General features: G+C 34.0%; 1 protein-coding gene across 1 annotated transcript in view; it reads right to left on the bottom strand.

The window, feature by feature from the left end:
* Positions 1-25228, bottom strand: part of Hcn1 (hyperpolarization activated cyclic nucleotide gated potassium channel 1) — a 275653-nt gene that overhangs the window by 193418 nt on the left and 57007 nt on the right. The window lies entirely within an intron of this gene.

Raw genomic sequence — 25228 nt, 5'->3', positions numbered from 1 at the left:
CCATCCAAATATGAAAATTTATCTGTTGGTTGATTTGGCTGGAAAATGAATACAGATAGTTGGCCAGAGGAATATATTTCAAGCATACAAATCAAAAAAAGAAACTTAGGTCAATTTTGTTAATTTCATTTTAATTTTCCAAAATTGGAATATCCCCAATACCTCAATTTAATTTAATCTTGAAAAGTTGTAATTTTTTCCTATATTTCAACTGATTCATTTTTGATCCCAAACCTACCACTTCTTGGTTTTTTTTTGTTTTTTAATTTTATTTTTTTGCCAGTCCTGGAGCTTGAACTCAGGGCCTGAACACTGTCCTTGGGCTTCCCAAGGCTAGATCTCTACCACTTGAGCCCTAGCACCACTTCCAGATTTTTCTATGAATGTAGTACCAAGGAATCAAACCCAGGTCTTTGTTCATGGTAGAAAAGCACTAGGCCATGCTCCATGCCCAAACCTACCACTTCTTATAACTAGATTTTAACTCCTTCATCGTAACCAAAACAAGTAATAATGAGTAAAAAGGTATCTAGGTATTCAAAATAATCACACTTAAATTAATAAACAAAAATTTTGCAGTTTAAACATGCTGGTGTTTTCCTCAATAATTATAGGAATATTAATGTGATACATAATGATCTCTGAGAAAAAAAGATACCTTTTTCAAATACAATCAAAACCAAAACTAACGGTATGAGACACAGCATGCATCTTAATTCATTGGAAATTCACAATCTGTTAGATTAAGCAATTTTCAGTATATTGTTTTTCATATGACCCAAAAAAACACCAGGAAACTGCCTAAGCCAGTTGTAAAATACAAAGTACTCAATAATAATTTAATTTCCTTTATCATTTGGCTGTTTTGAACACTTAAATAATTTACTTAATTTGATCTTCACCTTAACTCTATGATTGAGCTAATCCTTCTACTTTATTGATAATGGGACTCTGAAACTTAAATAATCATATCCAAAATAATAATAATAATATATTCAGTGATATGTAGGTATTTTATAATGATAAAGCCACAATCTTTATTCTACATTAGAGAGAATGTAATAAAAAGAACTTTTTCTGCTGGGTACTGATGCCTCATGCCTGTAATCTTAGCTACTCCGGAGGCTGAAATCAGAGGACCTCAGTTTAAAGCCAGCCCAGGCAGGAAAATTCACTCTTATCTCCAATTAACCTTCAGAAATAGCACTGTGGGTCTAAGTGGTAGAGGCCTAGCCTTGAGTAAAAAAGCTCAGGGATATCTCCTAGACTCTCAGTTCAACCCTCAGGACTACCAACAAAGGAAAAACAAAAATGAACTCCTTTGGCTTCACAGTAAAAAACAAAACAAATGAATCAGCACATCTGATTGAAATACATGGCCCAGCTCTGACTTCCCTTTAACTTTCACCCAAAATAAAATTGCTATATTACAGTCAACACATAACACCCATACTTCCAAACAAACTCAGAAATACCACTCACTTTTCTGATTCCCCAACTACATCTTATTGGCACCCCAGCACTATACCAGTCTTCACAAATGCCTATGACATGAGATCAGAACTGTTGATATCTCTTAGAATAGTAAAACATTTGAGTATTTCTAATGGTAAAATTTTTTAAAAGATGTATTTAATTACAGAAAAAGTTCCCATTTAAGAGCACAAGCCACAAAGATCAAACTATATTTACATTGTTTGCACTTATTATTTAAAAATATGTGACTTTTTACTGCTTAAAATGAATATTAGCCTCTCTACTTCTTAGTGTAATGTTAGCACTTTGAAAATTTAGCCCTCACTTTCCGGTTTTTTAAAAAAAGGCAAAACTCAATTATGCCCACTAAAACCCTAATCGGGATGCTGGAGCAGATCGGTGTCTCTATACTAAGTATAAGTTCCAAGACTCAGACTCTTCCCTTACATCCTCAGATTTTTTTTTCAGGAAGAATGGGAAAATGGTGACTGAGCCCAGTGAGAAATTCTACAATTTCTGCCACATCCTTAATTGACTGCTCTGTAGAATGAGGAAACAGATCCCTTGTGTCATGTTTTTATGATTAACTCACAAAATGCATTTGACAAATTTAGGAGCAATGTTGCCAAGTGTAAACAACCCCTTAGTGGTAACAACCACTGTCAGTTGTGGGACTACTCTTCATTATTTTAGCAGAAAACTTGATTCACACCAAGGTGTGGGACACGTCACATCAGGGAAATGGGCTCATTTCCTGGTTTTGGGACTCAACCTGCCTTGTCACCTGGTTGGAAGGCTTGGCTGTGGTTTAAGGCTACTTCTGGGATTGCCCCCCCCCCCTTTGGACAGCACCTACCTCCCCCTGCCCTTCCCACCTTTATGCTGATAGGCTCCTGCATCCTATACTAGGCCTAGTCTTTGTCGGGGGCATGTTCTCTCTATCCCTCTGACAGGTTGGGAGGGACGAAGGACTAAAAACCCAGACATCAAGGCACAGAGATGACATTAGAAAAATACACTAGATTGAGATTATGACATCTTCTACACATCCTAGCCTATTCTACAATCCACTCATTCAGTGCAGAATATTTTAAGTTATTAGTACAATGAAAGGGAAAATCTGGTGATTACTACATTATAGGATCCAACACATACTTAGCAAGTTAGGATATAATAATATAGGAGATACGGAGAAGAAAATAACAGAAAATGGACTTAAATTTTTGGTCATTTATAAGCAACCATTAACAACAAAGATGAAAGTGCTTGGTTACATGGGAAATATAAATCAATGAAATTAATATGAATATAAATTAATAAATTAAGATAGAACTATAAATTAATATAAGTTAAATATAAACTAATGAAATAAAGGAAGAAGGAAAGAGAAAGGAAGAGAAAAGAGGGAAGGGGACAGCTGAGCAGGGATAAGATAGGAGACTTATAAATGATTGGATGTGAGAGCTGATGGAATCCAATTGAAATGCCCACCATGAGATTCTTACTGTTGAGAAAGGGATAAACCTTTCTTTAGTAATAAAGAGTCCATATTTTATTTCATTTTTAATTTTGATTGTAGTTAAATAACACTACAAGTTCCAATGAAGCAGTTTAAGATTACAATGCAACTTGATCAACATCACCCCTTTCACATTCACACAACAATCCATATTTTTTTTAATTTTTAAATTTTATTACAATCCATATTTTGAGTTTGCAGTATCTCACAGACTTTAAGATGGGAATATTTTTCAGAGAACTAGACCTGAGCCTGAAATCCCATCAAGGAGAGAATATTCATTTTGAGAGGACCATTAAGATTTTGGTAGCAGTGAAATCTTAATCTTTGCCAGCATTTGCTCTTAAAAGTACTTTCATCGACTACATAGTAGCAAAAATAGGTGTAAGGAACATATATTCAGTGACATATAAATCCTCAAGTAAGACAATTAAAATGTAGGTACCGAACCTCTTAAGAAATGTTTTCGACTGGAGGTATAGCTCAGTGGTAGAACAATTGCCAAGATGTACAAGAGCCTGCATTTGATCCTAATGTACACGGGAGCAAGGGAAAGAGGGAAAGAAGAGAGGAAAGAGGGAAGATTTTCTACAGACGGAAACAAGATTAAAACTACTCCCACTCCCTTTCTGTTTACTGGCCATAGAAATACACATCAAAACTTCTATAGAAATGAGTCTGTTGCCCAGATCTTAAATTTTTTTTGTCCATTGTGAGACTTGAACTCTAAGTCTGGGCACTGTCCCTGAGCCCTACAACTTGGGCCTCAGGGCAACTTCTAGTTTTCTAGTGATTAATTGGAGATAAGTCTCCCAGACTGTTTAGTGCCCAGGCTGGCTTTGAACCGCAATCTTCAGATTTCAGCCTCCCGAGTAGCGAGGATTAAAGATATGAACCACCACGACTGGCCAAATCTTAATTTTAAACACTTATCATCCAATAAAGAAGTGAAGAAACTCTATTTTAAACAATATGAAATTAGTTTTAGAGGGTAGGGAGTTTAGCCTAGTGGTAGAGTGCTTGCCTAACATGCATGAAGACCCGGGTTCTATGTACCACATACATAGAAAAAAGCCAGAAATGGTGCTGTGGCTCAAGCCTTGAGAACTCTAGCCTTGAGAAAGCCCAAGGACATGCCTTGAGTTCAAGGCCCAGGACTTGCAAAAAAATTAACAAAATAAGTCTTAGAGAATTAATGCCAAAGAAAAGGACTATTGAAAAAAATTACAGACATGACTACATGATATAAAAGGCATAACAAAAGTCTGGATGAGTAAGAAAATAGGAGAAATAATGAGTAAATGTAGTTAGATGGCTCAACGTACATATTTGAAAATGATACTCAATAAATTCAGGTGATGATGGTGTTGGGACAAATGAGTAGAATAATGAAAAATGTGACATTGATCATGATGCATTGCATTTATAATCAGACATGCTAATTAAAACCCCTTTGTATAACTATTTAACCATAGTAAAACGTAAATAAGTAAATAAATAAGAAAATATTAGACAATGATAATAAATCAAACCAAATAAATATTCATGAGTGCATACTGGTATAAACAAGGAAGGAATGAAAAAAGCAAATTTTCTTACATAGTAATTAGAAATTATCAAAATAAAAAAAATCACTACGAGACCACCACAGTAATATCTTCAACAGGAATCCTCCTTTGATTATTATAAAATTAGTGTATAAAACCCTAAAGATGTGTATGATCCAGAAGTATTTCTCTAAAACTAGTTATTAGTGTGGTGATTTTTACTCCTGTTCACAAACTTTTTGATACTTCTCCCTGCAGGTGGCAAATATTAATTTCTTTCCCCTGAACATGCACTGTCTTCACTGACTTGCTTCTAATGAATAAAACAGAAAAGGAAACATTCATCATAACTTCACAGTGGACAAAACTAGAAAATCACCCCCTTAAATTCATGAATTCCTACATCAAGACTGGTATGTCATAATGGTGCCAGATACCTCTAATAAGATGAAACAAGAATATTCCTCCCCAGTAACATTCTTCCTAAAACAACAACCACTGAATAAGTCTAACCATGATTAAGAGAAAAGTATTGCAAAACATATGTATTACCTTTTTCAGAGTGCAGAGGTGGAAAAAAAACAAAATCCAAACTTAAAAAACTTCATGCTTCATGACCAACTATGATGTGTAATCCTGGATTTAATTTTATAAGAAAAGAGAAAACAGTGAAAAATACAATGGAACCAAAGTAAAGTCTGTGGTTTAACAAATAATGTCTTATCAAAGTACAAACATTAATTTCTTTGCCTTGATAGATGTTACCATATTTATGTTACAATATTTTTTAGGAAAGATTGAGGAAGTGTCAGAAGCACTCCATACTTACAATACACCTGCCTTAATCATGGAGCTCATTGCAACACAGATTTGATTAAACACAGGCAAATACATTTTAAATTCAAAACTCAAAAGAAATTTCAAAGACCAAAATTTTACACCCTAATATACAAATTACACAGCTCAGTAGATGTAGAGAAGCTCTCAGTCAGTCCCATGTTAAATTATTGTGTTTAAATTCTTGAATGACCTGCTGACTGGTTCTCTGCCTTTAATTTTGAAAATAATAACTCCCCAAAAGCAAACTGCACAAGACAAAACTCAACATAGTTAATGGCAATCTCTTTGGAACTATACCAATGGATAGTAAGAGTTGCACACAGTAATTTCTAATTCTGTGCAAATGTGATATTATTTCAATATAAAAAGATTAACTCTTTGAATTAGATCATGAGACACATATTTATATGTATGTATATGTGTGTACATGAATGGCTATATACATGTCAATTTTCATTAATGTAAAAAGGGTTTTAGTAAAAAAAATAATCAGAACATAACTGCATGTAAAAATCTACATATTCAACAAAATTCCAAAAGTAAACCATTCTTTATTGAGCAAAGTAGGAGAAAATTATTAGTTCTTTCTAACTATATTGAGAGACCATTCTCAATAATATATTTTTTGAAATTTTTGTGAAAAGTTACAGGTCCCAGTCTAACAAAGACATTAGACCAGAATAATGCCATATTCATTCATTCATCCTGTTATATGCCAGGCATTCCAGAAAGTTAGAACATATCTGACCTAGCTGTAGCTGGAATAAACCACATATAGCATTTAGCCTAAAGTCTTGATTACTCAGATTAAGTAAATTCTATATTCTCATATTTTCTACAACTTAAGTCATAAAGTTAAGAATGGGAGTAGAAAATAAATCTTTTTAACTTTCTTCTCAGCCAAAAGAGTCTAATTGAGGAGAGAAACTAGGAAGATTTAAATTGGTTTTGTTTCCTTTCTTACTAGGAAACTTCTCTATCATGGGAGTGATTTATTCAGTTTCTGCTTCTAGCAACCCTGTTCCAAGAACTTGGAACTTAAACCGTTTAATCCCCTGAAACTCTTTGTTAAATAAGTCTCATAATTGTTTGTCCTTTTCCTTACAGAAGTAGAAAGTTAGGCTTTGAAAGGTTAAATGCTTTTCTGAGTTCATTTAATAAGATAGTGACAAAGCCAAAAATAGAATTCTCTGGATTCCTCATATGTGTCTTATTTTACCTTATGCTATGACACCAAACTAAATTCTATTTTGGTAGTACTCCCCTTACCAAGTCTAAGGGTTCTGAATTACTATGAAGAAAAGAAGAGAAAGTCTCTAATAGAATGTATTATACATGAGTTTAAACTGCAGCATGGCTATAAACAAATTTTCTTACTTTCAGAGGATATTTTCTCTAACTCTCTATGACTAACGTTTTAGTTTCTGTGAATCTACCTTTATAATTATGATGGGGACTATTTTATATCCTTCATGTGAAGTGCTAGAGTTTGGTGATTTTATTTTACTTCTCTTTTGTATGTACTGTGTTAATTTAAGTAAGCTGTCCTTTGTTTATTCACCTATATCAATATCAAAACCATAGTTGAGAATTCAAGTGTCATTGAGCAAAGCCACTGTGTAGTATTTGGGCCTATAACACATAATGAATTTTAAAATGTGAATATTCGATATTGTGTACAAGATACATTATTTAAGATTTTCCAATGATCTTTATACATACAATAAGCATCTGAATATTTAAATAATCTCAGCAGGGGAAAAATCTGATTCAGTTCCCACATAGTAAAATTAATTAGGAAAAAATATTTTTAAAACTAACAACGGACCTCAACTTTCTCTTTTCCTTTCCAAATATTCTAGGAGCTTAATCATTATGTTATTTTCCTATCAATCACCTTTGGTAACACCAAGAAACTTTTTCTTTGGTATTTAATTTTTCTTTTATACTTTGAAGATTTTTTTCCTTTCATGATCCTTCTTTATAGCTTTTATTTTTTGTGTGATAGCTTCATTAAAAAATTTGGATCAAGGTCTAAAAAAGGAAGCTATTACATTTCTGTTACATCTTCTGAAAACTAGCAAACACACAAACAAATCAAAGTAGCAATGAAGGGGGTTGTGAACTGGAGTTGGGCAATTTTACTTTACTTCTGTCTTGTATGTGTTATCTTCTAAGATAAGTTTACTTTTTAAGTCTGAAATAATTAGGTTATTTGAAAACATAGTCTTTCATTGATAAGAAGAGGAGTGTAAATGATTCCTCCTGGGCTAGAGATACAGCTCAGTGGTAGTGCTTGCCCAGCATGCAAAAATAAACAGGATGAGGGGTGGGGTGGAGGAGGGAAATGGGTACAAAAAACGTAAGAAGGGGTATCACTGTGTGTGAAGTAATGCTTCTTCTATCCTGCAAATATAACTGTAAACCCCTCTATTAATTACAATAAAAAATTCCTGGTATGACTTCAAAATAAATAAATAAATAAATAGGCATATAAATTCTACAACCTTTCATTCATTTATATCCTACAACATTTCTTTTGAAAAACAAACTGGGTGACATAATTCAGAATGGAATAAAAATTTATGAAGAAAAGAAATAAGCTACAAGCCAGGCAGGGTGGCTCATACCTGTAATTCTAGCTATCAGGAGGCTAAGATATGAGGATCTCAGATCACAGCCAGCCTGGGTAGTACAAAGCCCATGAGACTATTTATCTCCAATTAATCACTAGAAAACCAGAAGTCATCCTGTGGTTCAAGGGGTAGGATGTACTTGAGCTGAAGAGCTTAGAGACAATGCCCAGGCCTAGAGCTCAAGTCCCATGACTGACAAAGAAAAAAGAAAGAAGCCACAACTAAAGATCATTTGAAATAAATTTTTGAGAAACAGTAAAGGATTTCTTAGTGAGTACCGTGGAGTGGAGCTTGAAGCTGGTCACCATGATGAGAGATAAAAGGTCATCTTTTATCATTTCAGAATTCACTATTAAAATATAGCCATGTCCATATTTAGGCACTCACGTTTTCCTAATTTTAAAATGCACCTGTAGCATAATTTTTTTTCTCCAAAAAGGCACAGCCAGCTGGAGAGAGAGACAATTAAGCCTGATTGGACTACTCAGCAATAAAGCAGGAAGCTGGCTGGATGAGAAAGTAGGAGCTACAAAGAAACAGATTGTCAGAGCCAGGGTTCTTTGAAAGAAAGAACAAGGAATGAAAATGAGCCCATCAACATGAACAAAGAGACTGAGGTTAAACTTGTTCCCCTAATGCCAAACTCCTTCTTGAAGGTAGAAGAATAAACAAAAGAACATCATATTTAGAGTTAAATTATGTACCAACTTTTACAATTTGTCAACATCTATTTTGCTTTCCTTGGTAGTCAGTCAATATGTCAATAACAAGACCAAAGCAGGAGTCTGGCATAATGAAAGGGCAAGGAGGCCTTTCTTCGATTGGATAATAGTTCTCTGCTTCTTCCTGCATCAGGAGTTGGTGCTTTGTAATTTTGCCAAGAAAATGCCTTTCTCCTTTTACACTTACTAACTCCTCTAATCACTCAAAACTCTACCAGCCTGAGATTACACTTAAGCTAAAAACATGCTTTGTCCTTCAGATTGGCTCAGTTTCCTATCATAAGTCATTTCACAAATTCTGCTTCCTCTTTCCAAGCATTAAATATAAATACTCAGGTATATGTGTTTAATTTTAATGAATATTGGTAAGTAGTAACTACACCCATACTAAACAGTGAGATCCATGGGAAATGACTATGTGTGTCATTTGTCATTATTAACAAACATTCATGTATTCACTTGTGAATAAATGAATCCTGGATAGGGAATAATGAGGCTGAAATTCAATCCTACCTGCCACCAATCTGTTCTGTGATTATGAACAAATTTACTTGTCCTCTTCCATCTCTTGCTTGAGATAATTTCCATTTCTAAGATGGATGCTTTAACAAGAAAGTTATCTAATATCCTTTTCTTGATTTAAGACATGAAATTTCCAAGAAACATTAATATCGCATACTATAATATTGTCATTCCATATAATCTTGACCTACAGTATTTCTAAGGGTGTCAAAGGCAATTTTTATAGGTAGGTGAACATTGAATGACTGAAGAATCCCATCCAACTTGAATTCAAGTGATGGATGAGATAATTTTCCCATCTATAACTAATAAATAGAATCACATTAAAATCCACAATTATTTTTTTAAGTAAAAAGAGCCATATAGTCAGGGTCTTAACTCTCTTAGAGCTTTAATTCATTCATGCTATGGAGAGAGGGAAAAATGTAAAGTAAATGACCTTTGATCAGTGCTATAAAGACAAAATAAGAGGTAGGATGGATGAGAAATGATCAAAGACAGATACTGTTTTACATAGGGTAATGCCAGTGGAAAACTGACATTTGTGTAAAGATTTGAAGGAAGTGAAAGATGAAAGGATATTTTGGTGAAAGAACTATGTGGGTAGACGAAAAAGCTCACACTATGAGTCACAACATTCTTGGCAAGTTTCAGGTCAAACAAGAGAGAGTGACTAGAGGAAGTAACCAGAGCTGTGCAACAGATAATGAGGTCACAGACGTAGTAGAAAGCCAAAATGTAAGACCTTATGGGTGGCCTGAAGCTGTGAAGTGATGATTTGGTTTCTTAAAGAAATGCTCTGACTGCTATTTTAAAAATAAGCCAAAATAGAACACGAAGAGCAGTAAAATAATCACTTAGGCAGTGTTGCAACATCCCAAGTGGGAGATGATACCTTCAAAGAAAATAATGCTATTTAGAAGCGGTCAGACTCCAAATCCCTTTTTAAAATAGAGTCAATGGCATATGTTGAATATGGCAAAGAGGATCTAAGAAAGCAATAGAAAAGACAGGAAAATAAACTCTTAACAGTAAAGATTTTTAAAACCTGTTATTTCTTAAAAATCTAAGAATAAACAAAGGAAAGAAAGAAATTCTCTACTTACAAGAGCTGTAGGGAAACAGAATTCTCAAGCTGGGACTAGGTGTTTATAAATTGGAAAAATGAAAGAGATATTTGAAGAACAGAGTGAAGAAAGCCTTTGTTGGCAAAGACCTGACTCTGAAAAGGAATTAGTAGCAAATGCGGTGAATGGAGTTAAGAAGTGGGATGCATGAAATCAGAATCATAGATGGACACTGCTCTCTGAGAGTGAGAAGTAGTGAGAAGGGCAAGAAGCATGGTGGATCAGGGTTTCCGGTGTGTCCACCAGTGATAGACAGCGAACAGGCATTAGACTAAATGCCATTCTAGGCTCAACATGGGAAAGAAGAGAATTCTTTTGCTAGGAATTTATGGCTCTCTGAGGTTCTGAGAACATTATTCTGTCAAGTTCTTAATTGAAGCATTGCACTGATTTGATTCATAATTATTTAATAGTGGGTAGTTACATGAGACAACTAGTTACCTCTAAGTATTCTGTGATTATTTACCCTCAGATTCAATTAATGAACATTTACTTATTCCTACAGAGTCTGCAAACATGAGGCAAATACAATAGTCCCTCCTGCTTGCTGTATGTGAGTCATTCTAACATCTCCTACCATTACACTCTGAAAACTTAGTGCTTAAACATATTGGGAAGTATATGTTTAATTTATAATGTTGTTTTCTTAATTAAATGTGAACTGAGGAAAACTTTAAGTGCTCTAATTAACATTTAACCTTTAAAAATCACAGAATTCAAAACAAGCTCATATGGGAATGGAAAAAATCAAAAAGAGAAATTGTTTTTGGAAGTCTGAAAGGGATTTGGAAATTATAATAATATGTTAGTAAAATGTGTCAATGCATCAAGAAATAAAATAAAGTTGCAAATGTGCAATAAACTCAGCTTTAAATTCTGATCTGAAATTCTTATTCCTTTATTACAAACACCTCAATGACAGTAATATTAAATGGATGATTCGCTTTTATTCCATCTATGATTTTATCTCTCTGGCCTCATTAATAGAGAAGACTTTTATGTAAAGAAAAGATAAAAATTTAGGATAGGTGAAAATTTTGATACATGATTAACGAAGTTCCTTCTATATGCCAGGAACAATGTAGTCTTTTTCTTGATGTCTTTAATGAGATTATATGGAGAGAGGACTACAGGCTTAGCTAGTCTACAAAACTCATGAGAAGCATAACAGAATTTTCAACCCAAATGTATATATGTTGATACACTACATTGCTGTCACTTATTAATTTTGGGTAATATGAAACACATAGTCAAAGGCAAGTTAATGTTTAACAATGCCTTTTTGTTTAAAATAATTATAAGATTCTCTATATTATAAGGTCTGAATACCACTGCTGAACTCATTGAAAAACCACAATCATCATTGTGTCTTCCAGGAACCTTTCTTCAACAGTCACTTCTGAGTTCTCACCAAGTTGCAGAACTATGGGAATACTGAGAATCATGGAAAAATCAACTGGCAATCCTCTGTTATTACAGAGAAGACACAAAATAGTAAACTCTTAAACACACAAAACGATTGTAAGTGTTAAGGAAGCAAAGATTCTGGATGTGAAAGCCAGTGTATGTGTACAGAATGGTGAAAGGATATATCTAACAAGATAACATCCAACCTCGCCATAAAATAGTAGGGAAAATAACCAATGTAAAACTTCAGAAGGATCAAGTTTCAGAAAGCTTGTTTAGTGAATTGAGGAAATGGTGCATAGAGTGTGGAGCCTAACTAAGCAGGAGCCAGGTCATTCAGAGTCTTCAGCATGTGGATATTTGTAGAATTTGTTGTAAGCCCTTGGGAAGTTATAATTAGAAAATTCGGGGTTATAGAATATAATCTGGAAGAAAATATAAAACAGACTTAGCAAAAAGGTAACTTGAGATATATATTTAATTTGCATATATAATATTTCTATATATACATCTTGTGTGCATACACATATATGCCTATAAATGTATCCATTTATTTGCCTGCACTTCTCCTCCAAATATATTTCTCAAAGTCAAACTCTTTAGAGAAAATGCTGAATAAAATGGTTATGCCTACAGGCAGAAAGGAATGCAATTCTGTAATCCTGATAATTCTGATTTTGTCTCCTTTCTATTCACATGACAAGTTTCCTCTTGCTGACATTAAAAAGTAGAACCAGCAAATTTAGCCACTTATTCCAAGTCATCAGAAGTTTTCCCAACTGAACAGCACAAATGTCACCTTTAACTACATGATATACATCATGTTTCCTCAAGAATAATTTTGTTAGGACTGTACGGAATCAGTATGCATCATGGGAAAAAATATACAGTGATTTGCCTTAATAATCATCTATCCCTCAGGTGCAAACATAATGGATTTTCTGATTGATCTAGAAAAGAAAGGGAAGTGTTGAGTTTTGTTTTGTTAAATCAGCCATTCATAAATTCTTTTAAATTTATATTATAACACAAATCAAAAGTCTTAATATAACACCTAATATTGGAATACCTATATGAAAACACTAAGACCTCAATAACTCAATAAGTAAGAGAAAAAAGTGGCAAGTCAGATTGCATCAAATTAAAAGGTTTTAAACATCAAAAGAAACTAGTTTTCACAATGAAGGGATAGACAACCAAACAGGATATAATCTTTGCAAGCTATTCATCCAGCAAACGACTCATAGGTAGAATATATAGAGCTCCAAAAATTAAACAGCAGAAAAGCAAATAATTCCATTTATGAATGAACAATCAAATTGAACAAACATTCCTGAAAGAAGTACAAATAGCTAAACAATACATGAAGAAATCCATAATATCATTAGTACTGTGAATTAAAAATTGAAATGGCACTGAGATTCCATCTCACCCTAGTCAAAATGGCAATAATCAATTGAACAAATAATAGCAAATTCTGGAGAGAATGTAATAATAAGTCAGAATGGCCACTATAGAAATCAGTATGACAATACCTCAAGAATCTAAAAGGAGAACTACCATAATAATCCAACTGTGTTATTTTGGGGCACTATGTACTATGTAAATGTTTATATACTGCTTATGATAACTAAGGCACAGAACACAAAAGTAGATGCCCAATGATAATGGGGGATATGCATGCAAGCAAGTATTATTCAAGCAATAAAGAAGGAAATTATATCATTTATAGGAATGGAGATGGAACTGAGATCATTATGTTATTCAAGGCAGGCCATGTTCAGAAACACAAATACTGCATATTTTCACTCTCATGCAGAATCTAGACATAAAAGTACTATGATACAATTGAAAAATGAAGTTTGAAAATAACTCCTCTATACATAACTGATAATAAAATAAGAGAAATATTATGAAAAAGACATACCATGTGATCAGTAGAGAGGTTTAGATATAAAGTAGCCACATTGAAAACAAAAGTAGATATCAGATATATTGAACATCATTTTATAAGGGAAGAAGACACAAGATGATACAGAAAAGCTATGTATGGCGTAGCTTCAAACCAGATGTCATAAAAACTAAACGGACAGAAAAAAATGGTCAAATTCAGAATTACAGTTTAGCAGTTAACCAACCGTTAAACAAAGAAGTCAAACACTCCAAGGGATATAACAACATTGTTCACTGACTGAATATATCTAACTGGCAATATCTGAACATTCAAATAAAGTACAGTCAAGCACATTTTGGGAGAAGAATTTAAAACAAACAAAAGTCTTGCTATGTATCTCATGCTGAACTCAAAACTCCAAGACTGAATTACTAATTCTCCTCCCTCAGCCTCCCGCTGGCTGGGTTTACAGGCATTTTCTCCCATATCTAGCCACAGGTGGAAGTCAAGATTTAAACTTGTGGCCTGAGGACTCACCCAACGAAAAACAGGAGATATTACCTGAAATAATAGTAGAATTGCCTGCCTAACATTTGTAAAGCCATTTACAGTCATATCTTAGTACCCCGAATAGAAGAAAGAAAAAAATAACCCCTTGGTTAAGACAGATTTCTTTTCTTTTCTTTGTCCTCATCTCCTGATCTCATTTAGGTATCATTTCCTGAAAGAAACCTTAGCTGACCTACTAAACTATGACACATTCTTACCAGGAACTCTTATAATTTCTTTCATTGAATCACACTTTATTTTACACATCTTTATCACTGAGCTATTTAGAGTAAGGTATTTAAGAATAGCAACTGGTTTTGTACACTGCTATGATCTATACACATGGTATACATGAGTCCGTTATAATTTATTCAATAAAGAAAGAAATAAGACAATGAATGAATGAACCAGATGTGGTGAAGTATATCCATAATCTCTCCAAGAGAGGACAAAACAGGAAGATTTTGAGTTCCAGACCAATACGAGCTACATAGCAAATTTAAATCCATCCAATGCAACATAATGAGACCCTGTCTAAAGAGGAAATTAAAATTATGTGGAAAATGCATCATAGAAAAATATTACAAACTTCTTACATCATGACCTCCTTAACTAGCTAGAGAGTTGTCTGGGCAAGAAAAAAAATCCAGAAAAGATGGATTTATTGTTTTAATAGATCCAAATTTATAGCAAGTGAACTACACAATTTAGATGGCCTTCCATTGCACACAGTTCACTTTGCCCAGCTAGTCCAATTTCTGAGGTAGGAATACTAAAGAAGTAGCTCCATTTCATCTCCTAGGCCTGGTAAACAGAACAATATAGATCCTTGACATGAGAAGCTACGAAAACTTGTGTAACATTTTTGACACTGAAAATAACAATCTCTAGGAAACAATGATCAACTTCCTGATCAGACTCTAGAGGATGTGTATAGAGAAATTTAAACACCATTCAAGAAAATGGAAACGTTCCAAGTAAACCTTCACTCAGGTTCTATATTTTATTTTACAACTGCATAAGTCTATAACATTAACATCCTTTATATGGCTAAACTAGAAGAAACTATTTTGATGGTTTTATTTAGAAAAAAATTGGACTATTTTCCTTCAGGAAAATTTCTATAGCATCCTTTGGTAAAAAAAACTGTTCATACAACACATGAACTATATATCACAAAAATATTTTTCTATGTCCAATATAAAAACATCATCTGGAGACCTGAATAAGATATAAAGGAAAATAATTAATCTGAGCTATTTGTTTCTGGGTGTTGAGCAAGATATTTTGCCAATTTTGGTAGTGCACTATCTTGAATTTAATCATCTTAATTGCTTTAATTTTTTCACACAAATGTTATGGTGTTATTTCTGTTTTGAAATTAACAAGTGAAATAATAAAATAATTAATGAATAAATTCAATTGCCTTCCAATCAACAAGAGAAAACACTGGTTTCTTAACTCCTATGATCAATGAATTTCATGATATCTTTGAACCTGGTAATAGAATGTACATAAATCTGTGTTGGCATTGTGTCTGTGTCTTCTTGTACATATATATTAATGATGTTATTGTATTTGTTTTCTTGTAGCTAAAATAAAACATGAAATGGATACATTACTGAAACTTCGCTGCTGCAGTTTCTGATGATAAATGTGACAGAAGATAAAAACTGGAAAAAATTCCACTTGCTTAAAGGTAAAGGTAATAAAAATTAAAAAAAATAAAAACTCAGTCATGGCAGAAATTTCCTTCGTCAAAGAAATTGATTTCATAAAGGTGATAATTAGATCTGAGCTACTCTGATCTCTCACTTCTTGGAAGAATGGATATTGCTAGCTAACCTGAGATAATTTCACTAACTGCTTCTTCTCTTAACAGAAGAAAAACAACATCACATCGAAAGATCCTACCATGGAAGAGATATACAGCACTGTTGGTAGCTAGAATACATTTATTTTACTGGTGGTATCTATTACAACAAAGATTCTCCTGGGCATAATTTCAGCAGTAACTAGGACAGCCAAAAATGTTAGAAATAAGAAGCTTGGTGATACAATAAAAATGAGGGACATGACATACTCAAGAAAAATGTCAAAAACATGAGAAGGGGTATCAATGTGTGAGAAGTAATCCACCTGCTACCCAACAAATATAACTGTAACTCCTCTATATATTATCCTGATAATAAAAAAGAAAGAAAAATGTGAATACAAATTGAGCTTTCTGAATAGAGCTAGCATATCTTAAAATTGTATAATACCTCATTTGCTATTGGTACCTTGGATCATGGAATAGCTCTTGTATCTGTTAGGCTTTATAATCATTCATTTATTAATAATACCACATTTTCCAATTAGAAGTCTGATGATAGTAAGTCTGTACTATAAGAAGGGATCAAGAAGGAAGAGAGATGAGGAGATAGGAAGGGAGGAAGAGAAGACAGAAGGGATGGAAAAAGGGAGAAAGAGAGGGAGAGAGGGAATGGAGACAAACACTAACACCAACATATAGGGAGAGAAGAAGAAGGTAAGGGAGAAAGAAAGGAGGAAGAAGGGAGAGAGGCAGAGAGGGTAAAGAAGAGAGAGCAAAGGAAAGAAAAGAAGAGAGAAAGGAAGGGAAGAGGGAGTGGGAAGGGAATGAAGCAGGGGATCAGGAGAGGAGGAGGCAGACCAAGACAAAAAATAGGTTCTTTCTTGTTCATTATCCTCTGACCACATTCAAAATTAAAGTAGTTTCTTAAGAAATGTGTACCATGTACGGATATTTCATAAATTTGTGTGTTTTATTACAAAGTACTACTTCATTTCATACCATCTTGAGTTACTTGGTCAGCATGTTGGCTTGAACTCAGTGCCCTGAGCATGAATGCTCTGTATCGCATGACCCCATGTTTGCTCTAGGCTTTTTTTTAGATAGAGTCTCATGCTTATGTTCTCAATTCAGCCATGGAACCTCCTACTTATGCCTGTCACCAAAATACTGATACAGGTTTATATTACTATGTTCCGTGTTCGTTGACATGAAGTCTTGCTAAGTAATAGGAGGAATGTGCTATCATTCTGGTCATATATGATTTGCTAAATACTACACATGGCAATAATATAAAGTAAACAAAAATTGACTGCTCATAGTATTTATCTGGTATAGCTAGTAGGACATTATATATGCAATATTTGTCATTCTATAAAATTGTATTGTTGCAAAATTAAAATGAATAGCCTGTTGTATCACCATATGCTTACTGAATTCTTTTTCCAACAGAAGCCATCAATTCATTAACTTTCAAGCCCTTGGAGAGTTTTGGAACATCAAAAGTAATAATTCAACTAAATGAGAAGGAGAATCGATGATTTAGCTGGCAAAATTTCCCTGAATACTTATACATGCTGAAATTCTGAATTGTTTTTGACATTTAGGCAAATGTTGGGACTTGAAAATAAGGAAGGACTTCATCAAAATTAAAATATATATTAATCTATTGCTAGTGTCCCCTGACTCCTATGTCAGCCCATCTAAACTTCCCATGTACAGATGGAAGGTCCCTGTCATACAGATGTACATTCTTTCACTCAGGCTATGACACTCATTACCCTGCCTGTATAAAGAACAGCCTTTAGCTGCCTGTCAACCAATAACCTGCCAAAACTCTAGTAACAGCTCAATGTGAATTTCAGGTTTTATAAGATACTCTTGAAGCTGTAAAACCATGAAACACGAGTAAGTCAGGACTCTACAGTGCAATTTTAGTCATTAATGTCACAATCCCCTCAAAACTGTCTGAACGCAGAAAGCTACTCACAGAACTTTAACAATCTCTCAATACATACATGGCTTTGAATCAAAGCATATCCTGAAATTTTAAAAAATGTGAACCATAATTCCACTAGTCCAAAATTTTCTCAATAACTGGTTCCAAACACATTTTGATTAGCCTTCACTGGAAAATGTTTTCATTATGCATGTTGTATGCTTCTATAATAATGTCTGTAGGCTTGAAGGTGAAGTAATTATCTATTGGACTGAACATTTTCTAGGTTAATTTCTCTACATTTAGAGCATTTAATTGTGCATTATCATTGAAACATTCATTCAAATACTAATAATTCAGAGTGAATGAATTTCGAAGAGTTGCATTTAACATTTACCTTTCTCACCAATTTCATTCACGTTACTATTTTGACACTATGGATGGCTACTTCCCATGTAGCAGAACTATCACTTTACTAAGCTGAAACTCCAGACATTACTGTGCATCATTAGACATCTATAGGTCCTGAATCCTAAATTTCCAAGCTCATGCTACTACAAATTTAACTTTACTCTTTCAGGTATGTTCCAGAATATTTGAAGAAGGTTGATAGTTTGCTTTTCCATAGACACTATCAAATAAGTGTTGAACTGATAGGACAAATGAATTACATCCTATACTAAAATGCTTTAAGTTTTTGAACTTCAGAATTTGCAAAGCATTTTCAGATAGATTTTCCTTTTATTATTAAAATAACCACATAATTCAAAAGAAGCATTTTTATATTTTGTCCTTAAGAGTATCTTTATATAATTTGTATAAGGTTTTTCTCCTGATTCCTGAATCTAGAGTTGGTAATCACTGATAGACAAGCACAAGAACTACAGTACTGTCAACTGTCACACACACACACACACACACACACACACACACACACACACAGATTCTCTGATTCTCATTTCACAGATCTTAATTTTGTTGAATGTATCTGCCCAATAGTCACCACAAAAGCAGCACACAAAAATGGCAGCATATTATTTGTAAATATCTTCACCCATGTCTGATTTCAATCAGAATCCAGTTTTGATTCCCTCACCTCAAAATTGCTTTAAATTCTCAGGATCCCTGAGACTTGCCTTAATGACTGTTTCACTTTAAGATGTAACAAGAAGATTTTAACATTCAGGAAATAATATAATAAAAAAGTCCCAAACGGCAGACTAAACTCAAAATAGCCATGTGAATTATATAACTAAGGAAATGTATTTCCTTTTTACATGAAGACATGACTCCTCCGATGCAAAATTTAAAATGCATACGTCAGCAAGAAAAGAGAGCCAAAGTAGGTCTTTTTCAGCTACTACCCAGTGCAAGTGAAGGGTTCTAATTTTATTCGTCCTCCAGCTTTCATTATAAAGTTATAACTCTTAAACTTGGCCTCCTGTATTAAACTTGTATATATTTCAAATATGCTTGCTTAATTAAATAGGAAATCAACCATTTTTCATGAAATAATGCAGATATACTTTAAAACACTTTTAATTAACAAAACCTACCTTGACATATCAAAAAGGATAATTCTAAGTTTTTAGAAGCTGTCAATGAAACTCATTTCTTTTTTAGGATTAGAAAAACAAGCAATTTTATTTAAAAATGTTAAAGTGTAAGTAACACTTATTTCTAGGGTAAGTTTAATTTCACCTGATCATTTTTTAAAACCAAATATTCTTGGGTATAACTGTACAATATTTTCATGCAAGTCATGTGTCATTATACTATATTTTGTTTACAGAGACAACCAAAATGACCTGTTCTTCTGGTATAATTATGTGGATCATTAAAATACCACATTTATTATAATATACTTTAGCGTTAAGAGATGTATGTAAATTTATATTTCAATTTAAAACATGAACAAGAAGCAAATCACAAATTGTGTTTCTAATACTCATGAACCAAAAGATCTCCCAGCATTTAGTCATGAAACAATTTTACAGCGGTCATCACAGTGCACATTGTGCCTGCAGAACAAAATAGATAGGCTAAGACATTTATTGGGAAATACTGCAGGGAAATATAAGACTAAATGTATTTTCTCTTAAATTGGCCTGAATCATAAGCTGCTTCAATTGTTCACTTGCTATATCTGGGGCATAATTAATATACAGTAGCATTCATAAAGCTTCCAATTTTTTAACAGACCATAAGCACAACAGAAAGTAAAGCTTCTTACATTGAGATTTTCACACTGTTTTAGACAAAGCATATATAATAATTTTACTTCCATAAGCATATGGGATTAGAGGTATGTGCCACCATGCCAAGTAGTTAAGTATTTTATGTTCCATTGTTTCTTGTATAGTATGCTACAAGCTAAAGATACAGACACAGGGTCTGTAGAAGAGTTTTTCTAAGAGATCAGACATTAAGAGAAATTACAACCTGATGAATGCTACAAAACAAAATTACATGAAATTATGCCAGATTAAAGACAGAGCTTCCTTTGAGAGATTAATTCCATTTCAAGGAAGTTATGTCAAAAATATGATTAAAATTTACAGTTGGAGCTGGCGCGGTGGCTTACGCCTGTAATCTAGCTACTCAGGAGATCTGAGGTTCAAGGTTCAAAGCCAGCCCCGGCACAAAAGAACCTGAGACTCTCATCTCCAATTAACTTCTAGAAAAGGAGAAGTGGGACTTGACTCCAGGGTAGGACGGTAGCCTTGAGCTGAAGAGCTCTGGGACAGCCAGTGATCAGGGCTAGTTCAAGCCCCAAGACCCACAATAAAAAGAAAAAAAAATGGAGGATTGGTGAACAGAACAAAGGTCAAAGATCAATAAATACCTGGAAAGCAAGAGGTCACAAATATATTAACTGAAATGTGGTAAATTTAAGGGAGAACTCAAATAGTGTAATTCTTTAAAAAGAATCAAAATGGACACTAGGAAGCAGGTACTTGAAGGAGGTAGAGTAGGGTCAAGAGGGAAAGGGTAGGGAAATGAAAAGAAGAGAAGGAGAGTGTAGTGGGGAAAAAAAATCCAATGCATAAACTGCAACATTAAGAAAAGTAAGGTAAGGAAATGGGTTGAGAAGGGTGAATGAGAATTTGAAAGGGGCGATACTGATCAAGGACAGCATCCAGGCCCTGAGTTCAAGCCCCAGACTAACAAACAAAAAATAAAAATAAAATTGTACTATGATTGGCAGGCATAAAAAAGAAAATCATTCTACAATATTCTCCATGGAGTACATGGGAAATAAAGAATAAAAGTTAGAAACTATATCCATTTGCGCTAATTTGTATTGTAGAATCCAGTCCACATGGGGGGGGGTGGGAATCAAAAATTTCCAGCACAATTGATATTTACTTGTAAAACACTACAAAATGAGCTTCTTAGATGTAATCATCCTACTATACTTACTAACGTATATATTTCAAAGCTCAGTGTGCCTGGAAACTCTTAAACATTCTTTCAGCTATCCTGCCTGAAAGAGCCATATGCAATAAAGTACAGTAAATGATAAAGCTCCTTCCTCATTAGTATTATTGGTCCTAAACCTCCTCCGTCTCACTGGATAGAACCTTAAAATGATTCATCGGGACCCTTAAGTAAATTACTACCACAAATTCTAGTGTATGTATCACAACTCACGCTGGAGATACAAAATCATTTGCTCTTTTAAACTATTTACTTCATATCCTATTACAATGCATTCCTCTGAGTGGTTCATTTATTCATTGTAATCATACAGATTTCAGCCTCAAGACTAAAATATCTCTGAAGGATTCTACTTGTGCAAAAGAAACTTATTCACTATGTTCTTCATCCAACTACTTTACTACTGCTTGATTATTTGTTCACTTCCCTGATTATCCCACAAAACTTTCATCTTTTTTTAATATTATGTACACCTTCCATTAGTAGGTACTACATAATGAATGCTTGATAACAAACAATGATTACCTCCTCATAATGACAGTGAATTTAGCATGGAGATGGTCATGCATCTGCTAGATAGGCAGACACTGGGTTTCTGTTTGATTCTATACAGGAATTCATATATAAGGAAATACCAAGGCAAAACTGACAATAATTCTCGCTCATCTATGTGCATGTCCAGCAAAAGGAAATGGAATGCATATAACTAAGTAGACTAGACAAATGGATGCAAAGCCAATGAAATATTTTCTGATCAAGAAGTAGACTTACCTTGATTTCCTGGTGGCTACACGTAAAGGAAATTTTTGTCCTCATTTGTCTAAATTGCATCAAATTTTTCATTCTCTATTTATATGTGTGTATGTATATATATATATACATACATATATCCATATGGATATATTAATATATGGATATGTGCATGTATATCCATATATCCATATACATATGTATATCTGTATATATATGGATATATATCCATATTCTTATATACATATGTATGTATGTATACATATGGATATATGTATGTCTATACACACACACACACACATACAAATTTGCAGTCTAGTATCAGTGAGCTCTATTTTTACATCCTAAAGCCATTGATCTTATAATTGGCTCCCGCAAATGACTGTTTACTGATGTCTTAAAACCATGGTATTTCCTAAGCTACATGCCCAGAAATGACCCATTAAATGTTGCCTTCTATATGAGCCTTACATTTAACTTCAGTAATTCAATAAGTGCAAAATGTTAAACTTACTGTATTTCATTCATGACATATCTCTAATTTATTTGGTTTCAGAGACTCTAGTTGTTTTTTCAGGCCAGAAAAAAAAATGTTGGATCGACAATGGGAGCAGTTTCTTATGGAAGGCAGCACTGTCCCCAGGAATGATTCATTTGGAACAGTGGCAGCTTCCAAACTTCACACATTACTTCCGCAAATTTTCTGAATTTAGCATTAGCCAGCTTGGTACTAAAACTCTCAGAACTTAAAGACATGTGGGTGAACTTACATCTTCCTCTGCAGTCTTATTCCAAAAGCTTGCAGAGCTCCTTTTTCTGATTAATTTGTTGTATTCCTACTTGCAAACACATCCTGGTGGCATTTTATAAAATCAGGTAGAGATGTGCCAGTTTGGGAACCATTCAAGTTGCTTTGTGATTATGGATTGAGTCATGTAGGTGGAATAATGAATCTGTCTTAAATTCTGGATTATGAATCAGTTTCTTCTTTAGCAGTATCACTAACAGGCATTAAATATCCATGACAGAAGCTGATAATTATATGGGCATGTCATATGATCAGAAAACATTCCTCACCTAAATGAATTTATGGATCATTTATACCAAGGTCATTTATTTATGAGAAAGATCTTGCCAACTCACAGTTCTGTCCTTCATGTGTTTAGTTACCAAATGTCTGTAAGTGCATATTAGATTGCATTTTACAACAATGATGCCAGACAGCTGATGCTCCTGGATTACATCATGGCACCTTTACAAGCCCGACATATTGCACAAATCTAGGTGCCTGTGACCACTGCCAGGAACAGAGGACAATGGTGTTAGAGTGTCCTCTTCTCTGACCACATGCTCTGCTGTTTTATCTGCAAGGATGCCATCTGTTCATCCTGCTTCCATTCTCTAAGGTAACTGGGTTAAAACTGAGAGGCATTAAAAATAGTCACTCTGCCTTCTGTATTTTTAATTGCCCAAGTCATTTTATCAGTGACTTTTCTCTCATAGGCTATTCGTTAAAATATTTTTGATGCTTTGTTTCAAGGTGAATCTGTTAGGTTACATGAACTACAGCTACAGTTACAAAAAGTTGCCTACCTTTTTTTATTCTTTTTCAGAGGGTCATGGGGCTTGAACTTGGCCTGGGTACTCTCCCTGAACTCTTCAGCTCAAGGCTACTGCCCTACCTTTAAGCCCCTCTTTCCATTTTCTAGAGGTTAATTGGAGATAAGAGTCTCAAGTTCGTTTGTGCCAGAGCTGGCTTTGAACCTTGACCCTCAGATCTCAGCCTTCAGAGTAGCTACGATTACAGGTGTGAGCCATCTTGCCTGGCTGCCTACCTTTTTAATATAATCAAAAAAGTGATGGCACATTAAGATATCAATAATTACAGGTACAGATTAGACTGAGAGCTTTGTTTTTCAGGTTAAGAACATTAACTCTGAAGTCAGATTGCCTTGTTAGAAGCCAGCACTATCTCTTTTCTTTCTGAAACTGTATCTTATTGTACTTAAAAACCTTACCTGTGAATGATTATAAAAACTGTATATAACTCATGGAGTTGTTAGAGAGATTCAGTGAGCTAATCCATGTAAAGAATCGTCAGTCTTAATGTTTGACATGTAATAAATCCTCAATAAATATCCGTCTTTACTATTTGCAATCAGTGTTTAAATTTAGATCAAATTAGGAGAAATCACTTTTGAAAACTGAACATATGTACCATTTTAGATAGTGTGTGCTATAAAGAGAAAAAATACAAGTGGGTCCAATTTCTCAAATATACTTCATTTGATTTCAAATATATTCCATACTCATATTTTAAGAATGATCCATTTTATGCCTTTTCATCAGTGTGTTATGCAGTGTTTTGTTATTTTATGTCATTTCCTGAAATCCTATGAGCCAAAAATGTCATTGATAAGCACACACAAACATCGATACAGCCATACAGAAATCAAACACAATTTCCATCTTGGAAATTTTGGTTTAAAAGCATATTTTATAGTGAAAATGTTAACAAGCATTTCTTTAAAGAGAAATGTAACAAGGCAGTGAGTGTACTGCTTTCATTAGGGCTAGTTTAAGAACTCTAAATGTCTTTTACTCTCCTCATGTTGACAATAAAATTCAGATTATGGTTCATATAAAAAGGCACATATAGAAATAAAACAGAAAGGATAGCTTACAGACTGTGGATGAGAAACAAAAACTTATTTGTTATTGATGACAGTGCATTTAACTTAGTCCTTAGAAATCTTCAGTTGGCATTTTTGCCAGTTCCACCCACTGCCTTTGAGCAGCAGATGCCCTCATAGACAACACTGGGACCTGCCTCGCCACATTCGTTCCATTTAGTCCTTGTACTATTTGTTTTCTATGTAGTAATTTCCCTCCTGTGTATTCTGCTTTTCAGTATTATGAAATGAATTAGTTGGGATAAACTATCATAAATTACTGTGGGTAAGGCATAACCACAAGCAAAGTTAAGGCACTAAAACCAGTGTTAATATGTCTCAATGTTAAAGAAATACACAAAAACACTTTTTTG

This window comes from Megascapheus bottae, chromosome 4, assembly GCF_031878675.1.
Source record: "Megascapheus bottae isolate mThoBot1 chromosome 4, mThoBot2.hap1, whole genome shotgun sequence".
In the NCBI taxonomy this organism is placed as follows: domain Eukaryota; kingdom Metazoa; phylum Chordata; class Mammalia; order Rodentia; family Geomyidae; genus Megascapheus; species Megascapheus bottae.
This window is presented reverse-complemented; position numbering and strand designations above follow the sequence as displayed.